Raw genomic sequence first — 20,831 nt, 5'->3', positions numbered from 1 at the left:
CCCGCGCTGCTCCCCAGGGGATGCAGGGAAAGCAAATTAGGGATGGGAAAAGAGTTAGCTCCTTCCTGCCTGCATGCAGCCGCAAAGAATAATGGCCCAGTATGTTTCGGGTTTCCTCAGTGCTGAAGGGTATACGGCATTTCTTATCATCTGGGGATTTAAGCCCCGGGGGTTAAGGCTAACGGTTCCCATGGAACAAGCACTGAATTTGCATCCAAAATTCAAACTAAATTGAACATTAGAAATGTTTTAGCATATATTACGCTAATGATCCTGAAGTCCTCCACTGTACACAATACGTTTCATCTTGAAAATCCAGTCAATTTCAACATAAAACGTGGCATTGCAGCAATGCTACAGCAGATTTTAGGGAAAGAAAACAAAACAAAACAAAACAAACAAACAAACAAACAAAAACAAACAAAACAGGCTTGAACACAAGGGCAGAAGGAAAGATGAGAGAAACTGGTGCTCAATTACAGCTCAGCCCGAAGACTTCCACTTGCACTGCAGGTACCAAACAACATGACTTGAAGTAAAAGTTTAGTGCTGCTTTTTGTGAAAGCTGACATATCCAAAAGCTGTCTTAGCCCCATGCAGAGATAATGGTCCAATATAAACTTCAAGAAGAGAGAGACACCTATCAAACTACTTCCTGCAGTAATAAACCTAATCCAACTGGGTCTGTATTCTACCACTGTTCCGTAAACGTTACTTATTTTGCTAAGCCTCTATCCCCGTATCCATCATGTGAAATTACAATTGATATAGTTACATTAAACTTCACTTCTCGTGTTTGTATTTTCTTTACCTGCTGGCTAGATGGACTCCTACTTCTCCCGTTGAAGAAGTGAGTTGTTAAAACTCCACATTTTCTTCTTATGCAATTTGCAGAACTGAGTAAAGATCTGCTGAGTGGTTCCTTACATTGTGCTGCTTGCTGTCTCCCATCTTACTATGGATAAACCTGGCCTCCCACCAGCCAGCTCTGGACGGGATACATTCTTGTGCCACTGCTGTGTGTGGCAGGCAGGACTGCAGCAATTACAGCTCATCACAGTGGTGGACTGCTAGAAGATGAAGCATTACAAATACAAATCATAGTTCATGGGGTTTTCCATCTGTAATGTTTCCAAATCATGCCATGGAAAATGTCACTGTTCCCTCTTAGACTGCAAGATACTGCACAAAGACCACAGGCAGCCACCTTCTCTCATAGTCTCTCAAGATTTTGGACAGTATGGTGTCTGTTCTTTGTTCCCAGGTTTGTTAGCAATGTGTCTCGGTAGCTACAGCTGGGTATTTAGCATTATGATCTACAGTTTAGCAATCTACTAAGAACATGGATAAGAAGGGAAGATGTGTGCATTAATATTAAAAATTACAGCATTTCTGAGTGCTTCACAGAATTGCAACAAGGATTGACATTTAACCAGGCACTCTCTAGTTTGTATGAAAATCCTTTTTTGACTGTGAATTTTGGAGGAACAAAATGCTACATCTTGGTCATGATGTGTGCTAAAAAACAAAGGCATAAAAAAGGAGAAGTCTTATATTTTCCAAATCTGTACTGGGAAGTGATAAATGTGGACATGCTCCAGCATGCTGCAGCACAGTGCATATGCAGAAGTCCTGACAATGAAAAGCTTGCATAAAACTTAGAATGTTCTAAGTGCAGAACCAAACTTGGATGCATATTTCATTTTCTCCCTAGATTCTTGCCACTCTGAAATGCTCTGGAAGTTTTTACCTCAATCCTCTGCCCTACTGGTCCATGCTTCTAACACACACACAAACAACTTTCATAGGATTTGTCAGCAATGAAAACAGAGCATATTTTATGTGGTGTGCCAGATGGTGCTTGTGAAGACTGGACTCACAGGAGGTTCCTAATTAAACTTGCAACCTGGGGATGAGAAACGGCAGGCACAGTCTGGTAGGTGCCCAGAGAGTGGACACACTGGCAGGCTGCCTAATGACCTTTCTGAGCGTACCCTCACACCCATCCTCAGGGAACTCATAATGACAAGAGGCAGTTAATTTAAAGCTAATTGAGAAATCTCTTTCCAGCCCTCACACAATAAAGCAAGGTGCCAGACCTCAGCTGGCATTTGCACCCCAGCAGGAAGAAAATGGCCAGAATGGGGCTGCAAAAGCTGCCACCTCGTTCTCACTCCAGGCAGACAAAGCAACCGAACCCTTGAACCTCTGTATTTCGGCAGTACCTCAGCCTATAAATAAGAACTGACGAGTGTGTGTGTGTGTCTTTTTTTTTTTTGGGGGGGGGGTGGGGGGAGGGAGGGGTGTGTATGTACTCGCAGCTAGGAATAGAGATGAATCCTGTATCTCCAAGAAGGCTGTTTCTTTAGCAGTAAGCTTCTAGCTTTTATATAGCAGTCAAGGACTACGTTTCCACTGCAAGCAAGCAAGCAAATGCCTGACAGTTCAAGGCAATAGAGAATGTGGGAAGCTAGAACTAGCCACTAATGAGGAATGCTTCCACACAATATTATATCCTGCAAAACAAATGTTCTAAAGGCTGCAGACTCTGCAGTGACACTACCAGCTGGTGGGGAGGAGAGGTTAGAATAAAGCACAGCATCTGTAGAGCTGTGAGTGCTCATCTGATTTTAGCTGTTCAGGTGTTGTTCACAGCTGCTGCTTTGCTTTGGTGTGGAGCAGGTAGAGGTTGTCAGCTACAGTTCCTGACCTGCTGTGCAGAAATCTGAATGTGGTGGTTTCACCCTGATGGGCAGCTGAACTCCACCACAACTGCTCTCTCACTCCCTCTCCTGAAAGGAAGAGAGGGAGAAAATACAATGGAAAAGGGCTGAAGGTTTGAGATAAGGACAGGGAGATCGATCACCAATTACTGTCACAGGCAAAACAGACTCAGTGTAGGAAGATTAATATAATTTATTGCCTATTACTAACAGACTAGAGCAGTGAGAGACTGAAAGCAAACTAAAAACATCTTTCCCCCATCCACCTTCTTGCACCTCCTCCAACTTAGCAACACTGGGGAATAGGGAATGGGGGCTACTGTCCATCTGTAAGACTTCATTTCTTTCCCTGCTCCATGTGGGGTCCCTCCCACGGGATGCCGTCCTTCCTGAACTGAGCCTGTGGGGGCTGCCCACAGGCAGCAGCTCTCCAAGAACTGCTCCCACACGGCTCCGTACCACGGGGTCCATCCCCCAGGAGCAAACTGCTCCAGCACGGGTCCCCCATGGGCAGCAGCTCCCCCCAGACCCCTGCTCCTGCGTGGGCTCCCCTCCACGGGCTGCAGCTCCGGCCCGGGGCCTGCTCCTGCGGGGGCTCTCCATGGGCCGCAGCCTCCTCCAGGCCACATCCACCTGCCCCACCGGGGGCTCCTCCACGGGCTGCAGCGTGGAGATCTGCTCCGTGTGGGACCCGTGGGCTGCAGGGGGACAGCCTGCTCCACCAGGGGCCTCTCCATGGGCTGCAGGGGAACTGCTGCTGCGTGCCTGGGGCACCTCCTGCTGCACTCACCTGGGGGCCTGCAGGGCTGCTTCTCACTCCTCTCCCAGCTGCTGTGCTGCAGCATGTTTTTTTGTGTGTTTTTGTTTGTTTGTTTGTTTGTTTGTTTGTTTTTCCCTTGCTTAAATCTACTCTCCCAGAGGCCTAGCCAGGGTTTCTCATGGCTTGGCTCTGGCTAGTGGTGGGTCCCTCCTGAAGCCAGATGGAGCTGGCTCTGATCTCACATGGGGCAGCTGCTGGGCTCTACCCACAGAGTCCACCCTGCAGCACCCCTGCTAAAAAACTTGCCACATGAACCCAACACATTGAGGTAGCTCTTAGGGTACTGAATACATTGGTCCCACTTTTCCACAATACTGCAATCCCAAAGCTTCAGGGGGGATCAGTCCTCAGCCTCCCACCAGAGACCAACTTACCAGTTGGGCCTCTGGAAACCCAAGTCCTCCACAAAAGCCCAGCTAGAACAGGTGGCAAGAATCAAAGGGACAACTCAGGGACTGGTAATGACACCCTTTCCCCATAAACTGAGATTATGAGCCCAATTGAAACTCCCGAGCCATGAAGAGAAGGTTGTTTAAAAGGCCTGTGGATATTTGCTCATATTGCAGGATAGTTTAGGATCCCGTCAGGACACACTGTGTCCTTTCTGGGTCTCTTGTCTGCCCGTGAACTTCTTTCCTTGTTGGCCTTTCCTCAGTTTTGCCCAACACCAGCTGTCACTACTACATTGAACAAATTCTCTCTCTCTCTCTTTTTTTTTTTTTCTTACTGTGAGGAAGTCTCCGAAGACAGTAGATGCATTAAAAGAATTTCCATATCCTGACAAATAGTTGGTTTCTTGATCACGTCTGAGAACTGATTTGACCAAAGGCTTCAACTTTCAGTAACACTACTGATTCCCAGACATATGTGCAGAATGTGTTACACAAGGGACTTTTGTTACAAGTTTTAGAAGGATGGCAAAATGTGATCTGTACCTCTGCCTCTTGCTACAGAGCAGTGGCAGCTGCTGAAGGTTAGGTGTACTTGAGCTAGAGTCACCAGTGCTTACTGTAGCAGAGAAATTGCTCTAAGTACTTCTCTTGTCCTGACTGAGAGTGTAGCTCCTTATTACACTGAAGTTGATTTAAGAGATCCCCACCTTTTCCTGCCTCTGGCTGCTCATTCCAATCCCCAAATAACACTTGGTCACATTCCCTGTGGGGATGGTGAAACCGTGGGACCATGCTCTACGCCAGGTCAGAGATTTGACTGAAACTTGCAGCCCCCTTTTTGTTTGCTTGTTTTGGAGAACACGATGCAGAGCAACACTTTGAGAGGGGCATTTTTCACTCTTTCTAAGGAAGCCAAAGCTTGCCAGCTTGTAAGTGAGCCTCAGCTACTGCACACAGATAAAAGGGCTGGAATCGTTCAAACTCCATCTGCTTTCATTGGCTGCAGAGCTGCCTCTCTGCTTCCACCGAGCTATAGTCTGGACACCAAGTGTTTTATAAACTGTGAAGAGTAATCCAAGAAGTAGGTGAATGTACTCCCATCCTCATTTTCCCCAGACTCATTCCTTGGCTAATGCTGCAACATTATAGAGTTATGGGTGTCCTATAAATACATTATTACTACAGATATTCCTACAGAAGTGCACTGTAAAATATGCAATGGTGATTTGTAATCTTTGTGAAATAGAGCAAGAGAGAGGAATAGTTTAATTTCTTGGAAGCTCATAAATCCTTAAGAACACAGTGAAGAGGATTTGCAATGTTAGTAGATTCATCAAATTCATATTCTAACAGAGGAAAGTAAATTAGCCATGAAAGCAATATTGCAGACCTGAAAAAGAGCCTGTCTCATCAGAGAGCTCTGGAAGTGAAGAGCAAACTAATCTGCAGGGTGCAGAAAGTGTGAGATTAGTTCAGCAGAACAGGAAGATTTAATTAAAGACATATACAAACCAAATTGCAAAGCATGTATTATTCTGCTTTTGAAGAGCTTGGGAAAGACAACCATTAGCAGAAGGTGGGAAAGAATGCATGAAAGCTGAGGAGCAGCAAGGACTGCCAGTCACTGGCAATGCTGAGGGCTGATTGTTCCTCCAGGGAAGGCTGAGACAGGGTGGAGTCATTTTAGGGTGGAAAAGGGCAACTGAGGTAAAGGAGTCTGCTCTTACCCGAACATTAGCTTGATCACTGTCCCCATAGGACCTACCCAGCTCTCTCAAGGCTGAAGGAAGGGATCCATAAGGGTGAATAACAGAATGTAGCAGAAGAACAGTTGGCTCTAAGAAGAGAAAATTATCAAAGCTCTTATTACTTTCTTAGTAGCTGAAACTTGAGCTCACTTGTTTCAGCTCTCTCAAGAGTAGTATTTGCTCCCTAGAATAAAAGGAACTGATTTGTGCATTCAGAGAATACAAAGGGTTAGCTGTTATTTTTTCCTGGTCCCCTAGGATCTGTTTCTGCAGTGATTTGTAATGATGACTTTCTGGACACTAATGTTATGACTGCTGTGACAGCATCACAACAATGTGCATAAACTGAATATGCAGAGGGTAGCAGTGCTTCATTTTGTATAGTTTTACTAGTCATATTTTATAATTCAGTAGGCCTCCTTCATTATGAGGACCTCAGCTGTTTTCTGAAATGAATGTCATCTTCAAGCCTTCCAGCTACAAGGACCAGAGCAAACACCCTGCCACTGAGTGTTCCTCCAATTTCCTATGAGTAAGGGAACAGCATGTGCCAGGTTAGCCACATTTTGGGGTGCGTTGCTTCTAGTCCCCTGCCAGCTCTATTTGTTGTTTAGCAGCAGGAATATCCTGTAGGTCATCAATACTGTGTCCTTTCCAGAGAGCTCATGGGAAGCTCTCTGGAGGTTCAGCTCCCTGTTGGACACTGCTGTCCATTCCTGCATAGGAAGCACTCTGTGGGGAGCCTCCTTGTGCAAATCCTTCCTTACTTTACAATACGTGACTAGCTAAGCTCACTAATTTAGCTCAAATAGTTCTTCAGATGTTATTCAGTTTCAGGAAGAAAAGAACTATGAAGTTGCTGTGTTAGTGATGAAAGAAAATGCTTGGTGGTAGCCAAGACAGAAATCTTTTTAGAGTGAAATGAGATGTCTTGTTTTAGAAACAAAAGCTCACAGCTATTTGCTCTAGCTGTGAAGAACAACCCATCCAGAATAGAGAGCGGAGCATATAAATGCAATATCAAGAATACATTGGCTATAGAAAATGAAATTTTGCATACCTGAGTCAAATTATTGAACATGAGTAGATGGACTGAATAGCTAACTGATGGGGAAATTAGCTGTTTTTTTCTCCTCAGGAAAGTAAATTAGATTTCTGTACATTTTCATTTTCCTAATGTGTTGGTCCCTAATAATCTTAGCTTACCCAATATATAAAAGGTTTTGTTCTCAATCTGTTATGTTAACTTGTTGGCACTGTTTCCAGTTGAATAGATTCTATTCATTTAAGCCTGGCAGATCAAAATGGGTTCTGTTTTTTCTGGCTGCCAGAGTTCACCTTAAGCTGATGCTAATAGTGGTTGTAAAATTGATGTGTCTGTGTGTACGTGCATGAATATAAATGAGATCAAGAAGAATAAATATACAGCTAGATCAAAAAAATTGAGGTACTTTTTGAAAACACCTCAGATGAAGCCAAAGGGATTTTGTAGTGATGATTAACAATTTGAGGAGATGGTGCACCATGTGTCAAGCAGAGGAAATGTGGAAAGGGAGTAAAATTACAGTGTCAGTCTCTGTAAGGAGCTGGCAAATACTGGGAAGGAGGAAAATTTATGCCAGCCCTGTGGGCATGGTCTGCCCAAAGGGCACCAGGAAATGCTGATTTCCTGCTGGGCAAGTCCCAGCTACTCTGCTTAGGGCTGGCATCATGCCCAATGGCAAGCAGCTTGTGCAGGGATGCAGCTGGCTCAAAGGTGGCAAGCTGGGCATGGAAATACTCACCAGACACTCAGAGGAAGAGTGTGTTTTGGTGCTCTATTCATCCTCTCCCTCCTCCTCCTGCTCCTTCTCTTTCAGTCTGCCTGACACAATCACCTCCAGCCTCAGGCTCATCTCACACACATCAAAACAAAGTCCTGCACCCAGTGAGTTCAGTTTCAGCATTTCCAGTGGCTCATGTGCTCGAAAATGTTTGAATTTCCTATCAGTGTGGGTGCTGCCAGAAAATTTCTTTCACTTTCTTTCTGCACTGATAATTAAGACAGCATGGTGGTTCTTTGTAGAAAGGCTGCTTTCAAGATTCTCAGCAGATGAACAACAGAAATTGTACAGATGGTGCCCTGCAGATTCAGTTCTTGCAGTGTTCATCAAAATATTTGTGAAATTCAAGACTATGTTCTGTCTATATATGGCCCCTTTTTATTTCCAGATGCTTCTGTGAAAATTTACAAACAACAAATTATAATCTTAATAAATACTGATATAGACTTATTTTTAAGGCTTTTTTTTTTAACAGTATGAAATAATTTTTTACTTTTTCTAATGTTGCTATTCATTTTTTTGTGTCACAGTTCAGAACTGAATATTTTCTGACCAGAAGACCTCTGTTCAAATATCATATGCTGCACTCCATTTTATCCATTGTCAGGTAAAAAGATTACTAAGAAGCCAGCATGACACAAAAAAACCCACATCATGAATAAAAACTGCCACTTCCTGTCATCAGTGAATTAAAAAGAGATCAACCTGCCATAATTATGAAGGGAAAAGGAAACCTACCTGAGGTTTCATTACAAGGCAGACTCAGGTGTTATTCTGAAATGGTTGAAATAGGTGGTTAGAGAGAGAAATTAGTGCACACAGTAAAAGTCTGTGACATAAGATGTAATAATGTCCTAAAATAAGAATGAAAATCATTTCTGTTCTTCTTCATTAGAAGACAGCATTTGGATGAGACTGTATGAAGCTGATGTAGCTTAGAGCTCAGATCTGAGGCTGAATTAAGACTAGGGCTTAGTCCTGTCAAAATTTCAAAATCTATGCTGTCAGATTTCATCCCAAAATAAAAATACCAGGAAAATTGCTGAATCTGTGAGAACTTCACCATCTTGAGAAGCAACAAATATCTCATGCTCTCTTCGTTTTTGGTCTGTATCTAAATGAGAGATATACAAAAAGATTGAACTGAAGCAATAAACTCAGGAATTTCTGACCCCAATCCAGGCATATTGTTGGGGGAATGGGAAGGCAGCTGGGAGAGGAGGAGAGGAACTGTATGGAATGATTATTTGAAAAGTGGACTTGTTTGTTTGAGAAAACTGTGACATCTGTGAAGTTCAGCACCACATATGGATTTTCCCCATAGGAGATGTTTTCTGGCTGGTGTAGATCTGGAATTGTGGATCAGAACATTCCTCAAGGTTAAAAGATTTCTTTCTTTTCGGTAAAGATGGCCTATAATAGTACGAAATACTATGTGGGTATGGAGGTGCATGTGGTTATGCACATTTATGCATAGAAAAAAAAAAGAATAATAGATATATAGACATCAATGACATTTTATATAGAATATTAATTTTGGACATAAGAACAACATAAATTAAGCCTACTTCTTGCGCTTTTAAAATATTTCCCACCTTTATACAGTAATTCTAAAAAATATAACTCTTAGTTCAGAATCATTTGTATACCAACAAACTGAACAAGAGTGTTGCTGGAAGCAGTGGAGAAGAGATGAGAGAGGAAGGTCTCAAAAAATTAACAACAAATTTCGGGTGGCTACACAGGTATAATTATGGAGTTATGACACACACAGAGACTATATTGTTGCTTATAAGAAACTGGTATTTTTGCTCTTTATTTCCCACAACTTTTGATGTAGGCAGAACAATAACCTCCACACAGATAGATAATTGCTTTTGCCAAAAGCTCTGAGGGCAATGTCATCTCCTAATGACACTCAACTGTCAGTTCATAGATGTTATCATAAAATTAATTAAGTTCCCTATGAGACACCCTTAATGTTAATTTTGATGGCTGTCTTATGATTGGCTATTGAACTCTTTATTGTGCTGGTGTGATGAGGTCTCAGCCTGGCTGCATGAGGAGCACTTTTGCCATGGGCTAGCTGCCAATCTCCAAGACAAGGCACCTTGAGAAGGTCAGGACCACCAAAGGCTGCCAAGGGTGTGCTGCCCTTAGCTCCACCAACAGAGGACTTCATTAGGATGAAATTAGTATGTTTGCTGGATTGCTTTCCATGAGGTCATTATATAGTTGATGATGTGTAAGTTCAGGAGACAGGCTGTCTGTTCTTACCCCTCAAAGGGATTAACATTGAAATATCATGGCCTGAAAACAAACAAACAAAACACACACACACACAAACAAACGAACAAACAAAAAAGCAGCCAGTGAATGAGGGACAGGAGTGCTGGGAAGAAGCAGTGGAGGCAGGAAGTCTTTTTCCCACCCATTCATACCCTTAACCTAATTTCTCCAAGGCACAAAGTGCTTGCAGCTCCTTTTTTTCTTCAATAGCAAGAGGCTCTGAAATGGAAAGGAAAGCAAGCAAATGTGTTTTTCCACATGTCAGGCACTGGTACAGCTACACTGTGAAATGCAGGATAGCAGGACCAGCACGAGGAACACCTGAGCACGCAGTGGCAGCACTACATGGTGTAGGCTCAGCTGCACATGGCTGGCGCTCATGAGAATCATCAAGACTGGAGATCACCACATTACAACAAGCCCTAATTTTTGGCAGGCACTACCAGGTTAGGCTATCGCTGTGTAAACCTCACCCTAGCAGATGTTTAAGAAAGAGCTCCAGCACTTCTGCTGTCGGTGCAGTGCCTGCCCATGCTCCCAAAAAATGCCTGTCCCTGTCCCCTGGGTCTTCCAGTGCCCCAGGTGCAGGGTTACCTGCTCTGTGCTGAACATCTCTACAAATGGTTAATTGCAAATAGCAGAGTGTTAGGTCCAATTCTGTGGGGCTTCAGGACCACACAATAACAAGATTAAATTGTTAGTTAAAGGCTGTCCTGTGCTTTATATCTCAGATTTGTGTAGCACCTCGGGTGCTCTCCAGATTATAATTTCAAACAATTTCTTAACACATAATTCCCATTCTATCTAGCTACAACATATCCCACCATCAGGTTGTTTCACAGAATACTCCTCATGGCCCTCAGACTGTTAAAAGTGATGCAAATATTTGTTTTCTTGTACATAGTCTGATTTTCCATTGCCAGCATGTGTTGGCTTTCACAGCCCGCTGGAAGTTTCTGAATGAGCAGAATACCACAACCAACCTGAAAGCTGAGCAGAAGACCATAGCCAACCTGAAAACCAAGAAGCAGCTGCCTATTTAATCATACAGTTCGCAGGACAAAAGTGAATAATAAAGCATTTGGGTGAGCAGTGGCTTATACTGTCCAGAAGAGTGGGTGCAGAAGACACCCATGTGAGGGGTTGCAAGGCGTGCACAGAGCACTGCAACAGAAGGTGAAGGTGCATCACTCCAGGTGGAGGGTATGTGGCAGAAAACGCTTTACTTGGCACTGGGGAAGGAAACAAGGGCTCTGTTTGTGTGAGTGGGTGCAGGGGTGGAAGGCAACATGTCACACGTCCTGCGCAAGGAAGCTGTTCCTTCCTTATACTGGAGAAGCAAAATTTTTTTCTTTTCTGTGGCTCAGAGGCCATCCCTGTCATCGCTAGCGCACTCCAATTCAGTGACAGCAGGGTGAGAGTGAGGTCTAACAGCAGTATAACGAAATGTCATCTTTCCTTTGTCAGTGCTATTCTCAAGTTGAAGAAGCTTATGACAGCTATTGGTCTCATTTGTGGTCAGGCAAGATGAGACAGAGAGTTGCAGAATTATTTTTGTAGTGATCCAAGCAGGAAGGAAAAGGACAGCTCCTATGTCGTTGTCCTTTAGTATGCAGTGGTGTTAATGAGCAGCCTAGGCTCCCTATTGAGACCTTCATTTTTGAACTTTGACTTTTCATTTCATGGAGAGTCCCTGCAGCTCACTTTCCCCTTTGCTATTATGGCATTTTTTCCACAAAAATCAGAATATTAATTGAAATCTGAATTAGAATCTGATTGCAATCTAAATTGAACAGGGGAACTGTGACTTTTCAGTTTTCTGCAATCATAACATTACATGGCTGAGAGAGCTAAATCTATTTATTTTATTTTATTTTATTTTATTTTATTTTTAAATCTCTTCTTCCTTCTGCACTTAGTTTTGTATTCTAATAAGCCCAAAGTCAGGAGGCATTTCTAATCAAACCGATAGAATTTCATGTCTGATTATGGATGCATATTTGTAAGAAGAAATAATCTGGGAAACAACTGGGGCTGGAGAAGCATTTCTAAATGCTATGTATCTAATTTCTCCCAGCTGATAGCATTTTCAGCATTTCTTGGCTCTGCTAGATTTGTATTCAGTGTACAGCTTCAAACTCCAGTGGCCCAAGAGAATGCATTACTGTTCCTGCAACAGAGCAGTAAAAATGTCAGCAATGGGTTTGATATTCACTTATATAAACAGTGCTTCATGAGGAAGCCCCAGTGATGTTGGGCTTGTTCCAGACACCGGTTCAGTGAATCGTTTAGTCTCCTGCCTGGTTTAAGCACACAAGTAGTCTTACTAAGATCACGGAGAAAAATGTGCTGGAGAAAATCCATAAGAAGGTCTTCAGGAGTCTGGGCATGAGGGCTCATTTTTCAGCAGCTGCTGGATATTGTAAGGTGTGAAAGACAGTCACTTTACAAAGACTCTCTTATGTGTGATTTTGGTTTTATAGCTTGATTGTGGACTGGGTGGTGTTGGTGACAAGATTCCTCTTAGTTTCATTGATAGTGGACGAAAGTTGAGCTCCTCATCCAAAGCTCCTGGAAAAAGCTTTTGTCGGCATCAGCATGTAGACTAAGACCAATCCACTTTTGCCTTGGTAATTAAACTGAGGTGCCGATTTGGGCAGCTTAGTGATTCTTAACTCTTTCTTTGAACATTAGAGATGGTGAGATGGGCACTGCCGAAGGCTACTGAGCCTGCAGCTGGGACAAATCCCCCTCCACCAATGCTTGTCTCTCTTTCCTGGGGTGGCTGGGACAGCTGTGTACTTTGCTCAGACACCTTGGTTTATGGGCATATCTCTAGGATGAGTGTGGATCTCCCTGGGAAATCATCATTTTCACTTGTTATTTTGTCAGTGGGAGCTCAGAGTTGGATGATTTAGAAAAGATGTACAGAGTCCTCCTAGAAGAAACAATGCCTAATATCTACAGGGGATACAATGAGGATTACTCAGACAGGTTCTTCAGTAATTTTTCAGCTATCAGGTTGGAGAAAAATTGCAATTGCCAACAAACCATATGTTACTGTCAAGGAAAATTGTCAGTTCCTTGTCATTTGTATGCAAATTTGTTTTAGTCTGTTTGCCACATTACACATGATCAAACAAACAAAACCAAAATAACAAAACTGTTAAAAATTGGTCTGTATAAAAATATTGTCAGTGAACTTTCCACATCAGGTGAGGTCCTCCCTTGATGCAGGCTACAAAACCACAGAACTACCTGCTGTCTGCTTCGAAGTAGAGAGTGCTGCCAGAGCTGTTCCTTTCCCGAGCAAACCTGCCGGTGGTCACAGACTCCAGCTTACTCCAATTGTTGTTCCACATGGCTCTAAATTGGCTGCTTTAGGCAAAGGTCACATTGTGGTATCAATTACTTGCTACTACCTGGAAAATTAAATTTCATGCCCTGCAGTAGGTCTGCTTTCTTCTTTGCTGTGATTGGCAACTGTTTCCCTGTTGGTAACTAGAATAGCTCATTTACTTGAAGTGATTAAAACCCAGAAACTCACTGATTTGGAAGGGCAACTTCAGGTTGCTGGCATAACCCAGAGAGCTCTCGCACAGACGCATGTAGCTGAGCAGAACAAAAGTTACTTCTTGCCCTTTACAAGGCCTCTTCAGGACTTGTATTGTTTGTGATGTATGCCATGTCAGTCCTTGTGTAGTCGTCCCACTGGTGCTTAGCTGGACTCAGCTTAGCTGGGACTGGGTATATTTCCTGCAGATTAATAATGTTTCCTGCAGGTATAAAATGAAAACCAGAGGAAATTAATGGGCTAAGAAAATATCTAATTTTAGATAATAAGACATCAAAGTCTTGTTAATGTTACTTATTTTTTAAGTTAAACACTTTTTTTTTCTTCTTGAAAATCAATTGTCAAATCTTTTCTGTCTTTTAGAAGCCTCTTAGGAGCTTCTTAAACAGCTGGTTTGCATTTCAGCAGATCTTAGCACTATTTCCAACATTCGGAAAGCTGGGTCTTCATTTATTCTCTGAAATTGTTTCCTTCCCAGAGGATGTATTATGTCATTGATTTTAAAATGTAACTACTAATCAAAGTAAAGGGAAATTTCTGCTTCAAAATTCTTTTTCTTTAGGAACTTAGGAAATTCTTAGGAAATTCTTTAGGAACTGTTTCAGCCTACTGATGGCCAGGTATTTGAAAGAAAATACTTGTGAAGAGAATAAGGAATTACTCAATATTCATTATTATTTGGGTGAATTTGGCTTATTTTAAAATAATTAACATTTGCTATAGCAATGGAATTTTGCTGATCCAACTACGCCAGGACCATCTCAAATTCAGATTAGGGACAGTTCACACAAGCATGGAGTGTGATGACTGCCGTGGAAGCCAGCAGTCTCAAGAGGTATTGCAGGGTCCTTCTTTGGAGGACACATATTTTGGTGCAATATGGAGCAACTAAAAGCGTTTATGCCAGGCACAAACACTCCAGTGATGGCAGCAGGATCAGAAGCATTTGATGTGGCAGCTAGTTAGTGCTTGGCTAACTAGAAGATGTGGGAGAACGAGAACCAGTGTTCCTCTGCTAGCAGCCAAGAGGTCTACCTTCTGCTTGGCTTTGAATTGAGACCGAAGTGTCAAATTGCTTCCCATGCACATTTTAGTCCTGCCTGCAGTACTGCCAGCATGGTCAGTGTTGCACTACAAGTAAAGTTTGCTAAGTAGGGGATGTATTCCTACCCCACAAAGTTTATAATACAGAGATCTGATCTAAAGATACTGGAACTCACTTTTTCCATAAAAATATAAGTGTAGCTCTAAAGGGTTGCCGAGTTGCAAGCACTGGATGCTGAAGGTCATCAGCAACCCGTTGGAGGCTAGTCATGCACACTTTCCATTTCATAAGGTTGCACTCTTGCCTGCTGTCAGTCTACAGAGGAAGCAATGACACCTCAGTGTGGTGCCTATCTGTACGATGCTTAAATGTGGGTATTTAATTTTGCAAGGGTGGTCCAGAGCCACCACCCTCAATAGCAGCCATGAAGCAGCTCCAAGGCAAGGAACGGTCAGAGTGGTTAAAGCTTTACATCTACTCCTCTGCTGACAGGCTACACTAATCTGGTGGACTCCACAATGGCCATGTCCCAGCAAGGTTCTGCTCTGCCTGTGGCCCTCCCCAGCCCTGTGCCAAGAGGGAGGGGATGCAGGCACATGTGTTGTCATCCCTCCTGGGCCTTCCCATGGCAGAAGTGGTGGAGCTCAGTGTCAATTCAGGGTCTCTCCAAAAGAGCAAAATTTAGGACTGGTGGTCAAGCATTTGTACAATGCTGAAGATAAAAAAAAAAAAACAGCTGCAAATCAAATGCTATCCTAGTTGTAAGGAGATAATATTTATACTTTGAAAGCAGTTTTTTTCCTGTTAGAAAACACATGTATGTGCTTTGTTGGTTGGCAGCTGAAATCCACCTTCAGCCTTAGTATTTTGAACTTCTTCACAAGACCAGAAATGTGTCTGGCACACACCTGTTACAAAGACTTTTACCTAGAATAACACCTTAATATTGGCTACTAAAGCATGGAGTGCCAGAGCCAGGCTCTGACAGTGGGAATGCAATGAGTTGCTAGCGGTTTGTCACTACACATTCATAGCCTGGAAGAAATTTGCAGGTCTCAAAGAAATGCCATAGCTCTGGCCCCAAGAAGGTAAGGCAAATGTCCCTCCTCTCTCCATTCAGTAAGGCCTTCCTCCTGTCACTCCCAGGAGTTATCTCATCCAGTAAGGCTTGCCATTCCCTGTTATTCTGCAGGTATTGGCTCTGACAGTGCCAAAGCACAACCACTCACATTGCAACTTGGCAGCGTCACCACTGATGCTCAGTCACCTCCAAATCATGAAGCACCCCTAGTGTCACATACACTGCACGTTGCCAGTGTGCTGTGACTGAGATATACCACCTCAAAAAATAACAGGACGAATAACAATACCATTTAAGCACAATATGTTAAACTGCATTAATTTAATTTAGATGGTCAAAGAAGAGACAGATAAAGCAAATCCCAAAGTGTATTTGGATTTTAAGTCTTTGCTGCAGCTTCTACCACATCTCATTAAAGATTTAAATAAACAGACAATTTTTGTTTTCTCTGTAGGATGAAATGACTTAGATGTCTTGCAAAGTGTGGGCTGACACTTTGGCAGTACTCTACTTCTCTAACATTTCATAAATGTCACCAAAGCGAATGCCTGAAAACCTGTGGGCATCTGTCGATCACTCCATGATGTTTCTTCTCATCTTAACTTTTCTATTAGTTAATAAGGAAACCTCCAGCAAAATTCTGGTAAGCGAGACTTTATGAAAGAATCCAAACAAGAACTATAAATTCAGCACTTTTCTGCCATTGAGCATTTCAAGTATCATAAATCCAGCTTCACATCTGGAAATAGGTTCTTCAGAGTTCACTAGTTATTCATCTAAGGGGAGGTTTCCAGTGGCACAGAGGGGATTTAGGTCCTCACTAGGAGTTAGGTGCTGAATTCCCCTTTGTGCCTTTGAAAAGTTTTCCCAATAATGTCTCTGATGGGGAAAACTGGTATAGCAGCCTGATTGCATGCAGTCTGCTAGGATATTCAGGGAACTTCCAATGTTTTTAAAGTCCCAAGAAGAATTTCAAGTGGAAAAGGAATTCTTGAATTGTGCATCCTAAATATTTAAGAACAAGGATTGTGCTCATTACCAGGGGGAGGCAGCAAAATACTTCAATAATTTCTTTCAATTGTAGTCTTATTCAGAGTCTCCTATATCAAGAGCAGGTATTGACAGGCATCCTGTGGTTTTATTTTTTCCAGTCCTTCTTTCAATCTGTCTTTCTGCCCCCTCTTTCTAGCTGAAAGTCAAGACCCACAGCTGGAGGAAATAAAATGGTTATATTGCAGCACTTTAAAATTAGCATGGTTCAATTTCAGCTCAGAACTAATGGAGCTCTCTGCAGAAGGCATTGAAGCTCTTGCTTTGCACGTCTGTTGCTCTTCTAATGGAAAGAACATAAGCAGCTGCTGTACCAAAAAAAAAATAAAATCTGAAAAATCTACCTTCTGTCTCTTCCCTGTATTCAGCAGCTAGCATTCATCCTAGCATGGCAGTGAAAGGCGATTCCATCTTCTCAGAATCACATTATCAAGTAGCTTCAGGTTGTCCTTAATCACCTTATTATTTTTCTCTTTCAAAGTTTAGATTAAATGATTTAACAATGCCCATGTGATTTCCCTGTAAAAAATGTGGAATTGGTGTCCATATGCTGTAAGTTAGGATACACCAGACTGGGAAAGTTGAACATACTTGTTCCACTGCAGCAATAACAACAACCTCCCTTCCTTCCCCCCTTTCCTCTGCCCCTTGCCAAACTCTCTTCTCCAAAACCACATAACCATATGGTCAGGGTAATAAAACATCAAGGCCTCAGTCACAATAGCAGTCCCAATAAAAAGCCAAGGTAGAAGCCTTCTCAAGGCTTAACCTTCGTTTACAGCTGATCCCTGGAGTGTCTAGCTCTCTAGCTTTTAAATGCTGCTCATATCCCCCATAAAAAATGTTTCCTATTTAAATAATAAAAGATTTACTGCATGAACATCCTTCTCCCACACCCCTGGATTACACCTCCCCAGGGACAAACACCGGCTGGGCTGGCTAAAACACCTGCCTTATTAACACCGTTCATCAGGGAGCAATGTGGTGGAGCCTGACAGCGTGCAAAAGCACAGCTCCTCTTTGTAGCCAAAAGAGCCCCCGTGGAGCCAAGCAGCCCTCAGTTAGGAGGAACAGGTGCTTCTCCTCCCATATGTTGCTTTTCTACCTTGGGATAGTGAAGTCAGGTGAGTGGTGTCCCCTCTGATGTCATCCCAGTGCCAGTAATGCCAGCTGAAAGCATCACCAGATCTGAGGAGGTGGGCTCATCCTCCTAGCCCAGGTGCTCTGGACTGAGGATGCTCCTCAGCATCCTGCAGCTGCACTGCCCCCTCCCAGAGGCAGGGAAACAGCCTTCCTTGGGATGGACAGAAGTTGCTGTGTTAAGGCCAGACCTTATGTCTGGTATGCACTAAACCTCAAAAAACATGTGTGGTGTCTGCCTTAGGTGGTGTTTTGGGTCACCCAATATTTTACTCTGCTGCAGACACCCTCTGTTACGGGGGAACTGACAGAGTTAAGTACCCCAGTGATTAAGATGCCCAGATGGCTTATTCAGCTCAAACCCTTGTTTCAGGCTACCTGCAGAGCAAAGGTGGACAATTATATTTTCAAGGTGTGCTTTGTATAGCTGTAGGCTATAAATGGATCTTACATATAAACACTCGGGAAAGCAAATGTTATACTCTCGTTGTGCATCCAAAGGAGCTAGGGTCATATGCAGAGCATTTACAACATTTTTGCTTTAACCCAGGTCTAAGCACAAAAAGGGACCTCCAAAACTACCAGGAGGACTGTAGAACATCTATATTTTTAGATGTTGGTATGAAACTCTATCTCTACTGAGGCTTACTCACTACTGCTTGAAAAGACTCATTTCCCACTAAAAATTCATTTTAATGATACATTGCCATTTTTATTTTTTTCCCCATTGTATTGCTGATTATGTTATTCAGTCAACAAAATCCTCTGGAAATCTGTAACATGATTCAATAAAAATTGAGCTTTAATTGCAGGCTTATTTCAAAAACTTCCGGCAATGAAGGTCACCAGTACAGTTATAATCTTCCCCCTCATTCCCTTTACTGTAGGCAGCTTTTGCTATTTCTGCACTGCAGTAGCATTTGCTGACATTTCCACGGGGATGTCATATATTAGGTAGCACTCCAGGCTTTGGTTAGCAACACATGATACATCTTGAAGCAGTTAAATTCCTCATGCCATTTTGGAGTTAAAATCCTGTTTCATTTAAAAACTGGACTCCTGGTTGGTAACTTGTCTGGTATAGTGGGTGGCAGGTCACTGCAATTTGAAATAGCCAGGACAGGGTAGGAAACCATGAAAAATGGAGTAATTATACTGCAGGTCAAGGTTTGTTATGGGGTGGCATGGTTTCAATTTGGCACCAAAGCATGGCAACAAGGCTACTAGGCATTTTTGTTATCTGCCATTTGCAAGCAATATTTGTGGAGGGAGAAAGGGGAAATGTAGGAAACCAAAACAACTAGCTTGAAGAGCTAGCTCCTTACAAAGCAACTCCCCCCCCCCCCCCCTTTTTTTTTTTAAAGGAAATTATTGTTAACCTAAAGGTTGGAATAAAAGCCTCCATATGAAACTTTGAGAACAGTGTGCTGTTTGGCAAACTGTAGAATTGTAGATCAAAGGTGCTCAAACTGATTTATACAATTTTTTGGAAAATAAAAAATGCACATCTGGCTTGAGAACAAGTCTGCCAAGTTTTAACCTAATGAACTTTGAAATCAGCCTCCTACTAGCAATCCTCAAGACCCAGGTTTCTAGTAGAGGTGCTGGACAGTCATTTATGGCCAAAAGGCGCTTGTATAATGACAATGTTCTGTGCTAGCACCTAATTGACAGACTCCTGATGCAAGTGTTTTGTGCTAACAAAACTGTTTTTAATTTGTCCCCCATCATTTATATCAGCTGGCACGTGAAGTCTGGATGTTAAATTTCTATCGCATCAGAACAAGCTTATGTATCCATAAGTACAGCTGTAGAACACACATCAACAGCAATCTGTTTGCACAGCACAGCTCTTCGCTTATTGTCCCATTCCTTTTGCTTTATGATGCAGACCCCAAATTGGTTGAAAACTTAGAAGAAAGCTTTTGCTGAAGCTGGTGTTTGTTGGAAACACCCTTTTATTCTGTGTTTTCCTGATTGCCAGATGGGAGTAACTCTAACAGTCTGCAAGAAATAAAAGAGCCTTGCTACGTTCAGCTCAGAGAGCTGAAGCACACAGAGCCAGATACTCATGAAGAAATATTTCTTGCCATGACTGTATGACTGTAGGGCAAAGTGTATTAAATAAACCCCTTTTAAAAAATCCCTCATCATTTGAATCTCCTCTTTTGACTAGATTTCATGATGAAATGTAGTGGGAGCCACGGCAAAAAGAGTTTAGAAAAAACTACTGACACTAGTTGAAGCTTTCAAACATCCACCCAGAAAGGAAGGCATTTGTGTGCACAACGTTCCATTGCAACAAGGTAGGTGAAGATGTACATACCCAAACATCTAATTGGTGAACACCCCCCTTTTGCACCAGTAAAGCTTCTTTGGAAATGTATTTTAATCAAAACCACTTAACTCTGGCAGGCTTCAAGTGTGAAGTTACTTAAGCCTCAGCAACATTTGTTTTGGACCCAAAGGAGTGATGGCACACACAGAATTGCGATTATTAAGTTATTACTGTTATTGCTTCTTTGCCATTCTTAAGGCTTTAAATGTCTACCTTCTGGCACATTTGTTACTAAAACTCTTTATAGTCCTATGTAATCATATTTCTGAATTTAAAGAAGTTAAAATTATCCCAGTTCAGTTTAGGCATCTAGTTTGAGACAAAATGTCAACCACTTGAGACTCCTTTCACTGTACCTGCTAGATTTCCAGTGACTCTAAAGATCAGATCCCCTCAGCCAGATCCTCTAAAGGATTCTAGCTCAGGTGCAGGTATCTGTTTCTGGAGACATGAGTATAAGTGAATTGCATCCAAATGATTCTCATTCCTTGCCACGGCTACAGAAACAGTGTTGTAGGAAGGATCACAGAGTGACTGGAAACAGTCCTTGTGTTGATGGGAACGAGCCATCTCTGATAAATGGAGTCCTCGAGCACTTCAACCCTTCTCAGCACTGTAGTGATCAATTCCCTCAGGTATTCCCACCTTACTCTCTGTTGATAGACCCTATGTACGTGCTCACAGGCAGAAGGGCTAGAAAATGAGATAACAGTGCTCTCCTAGAACAGCTGTGCACTGAAATCTTTGTGGTTTCCTTCTGTAGACCACCTAGAACTTGTTCACAGCATTACACAATGCTGAGTTAGTG

At 42.6% G+C, this 20,831-nt stretch overlaps 1 protein-coding gene across 10 annotated transcripts in view; it reads right to left on the bottom strand.

Annotated features, from left to right (window-relative positions):
- LOC308185284 (uncharacterized protein) overlaps positions 1-20,831 on the bottom strand; it is a 100,932-nt gene that overhangs the window by 32,731 nt on the left and 47,370 nt on the right. For 7 of the 10 annotated variants that reach the window (XR_013943252.1, XR_013943253.1, XR_013943254.1 and 4 more), the window contains exon 1: positions 812-1,154. The exons of the other annotated variants lie outside the window; for them this stretch is intronic. The gene's annotated coding sequence lies outside the window, so the exon portion shown is untranslated. Of the gene's footprint in view, positions 1-811; positions 1,155-20,831 lie in introns of those variants that run through there. 10 annotated transcript variants of the gene reach the window in all.

Source organism: Anser brachyrhynchus, assembly GCF_964034855.1.
Source record: "Anser brachyrhynchus genome assembly, chromosome: Z".
Taxonomy (NCBI): Eukaryota; Metazoa; Chordata; class Aves; order Anseriformes; family Anatidae; genus Anser; species Anser brachyrhynchus.
Note: the sequence above shows the minus strand (reverse complement) of the source record. Positions and strands in the feature narration are given on the sequence as shown.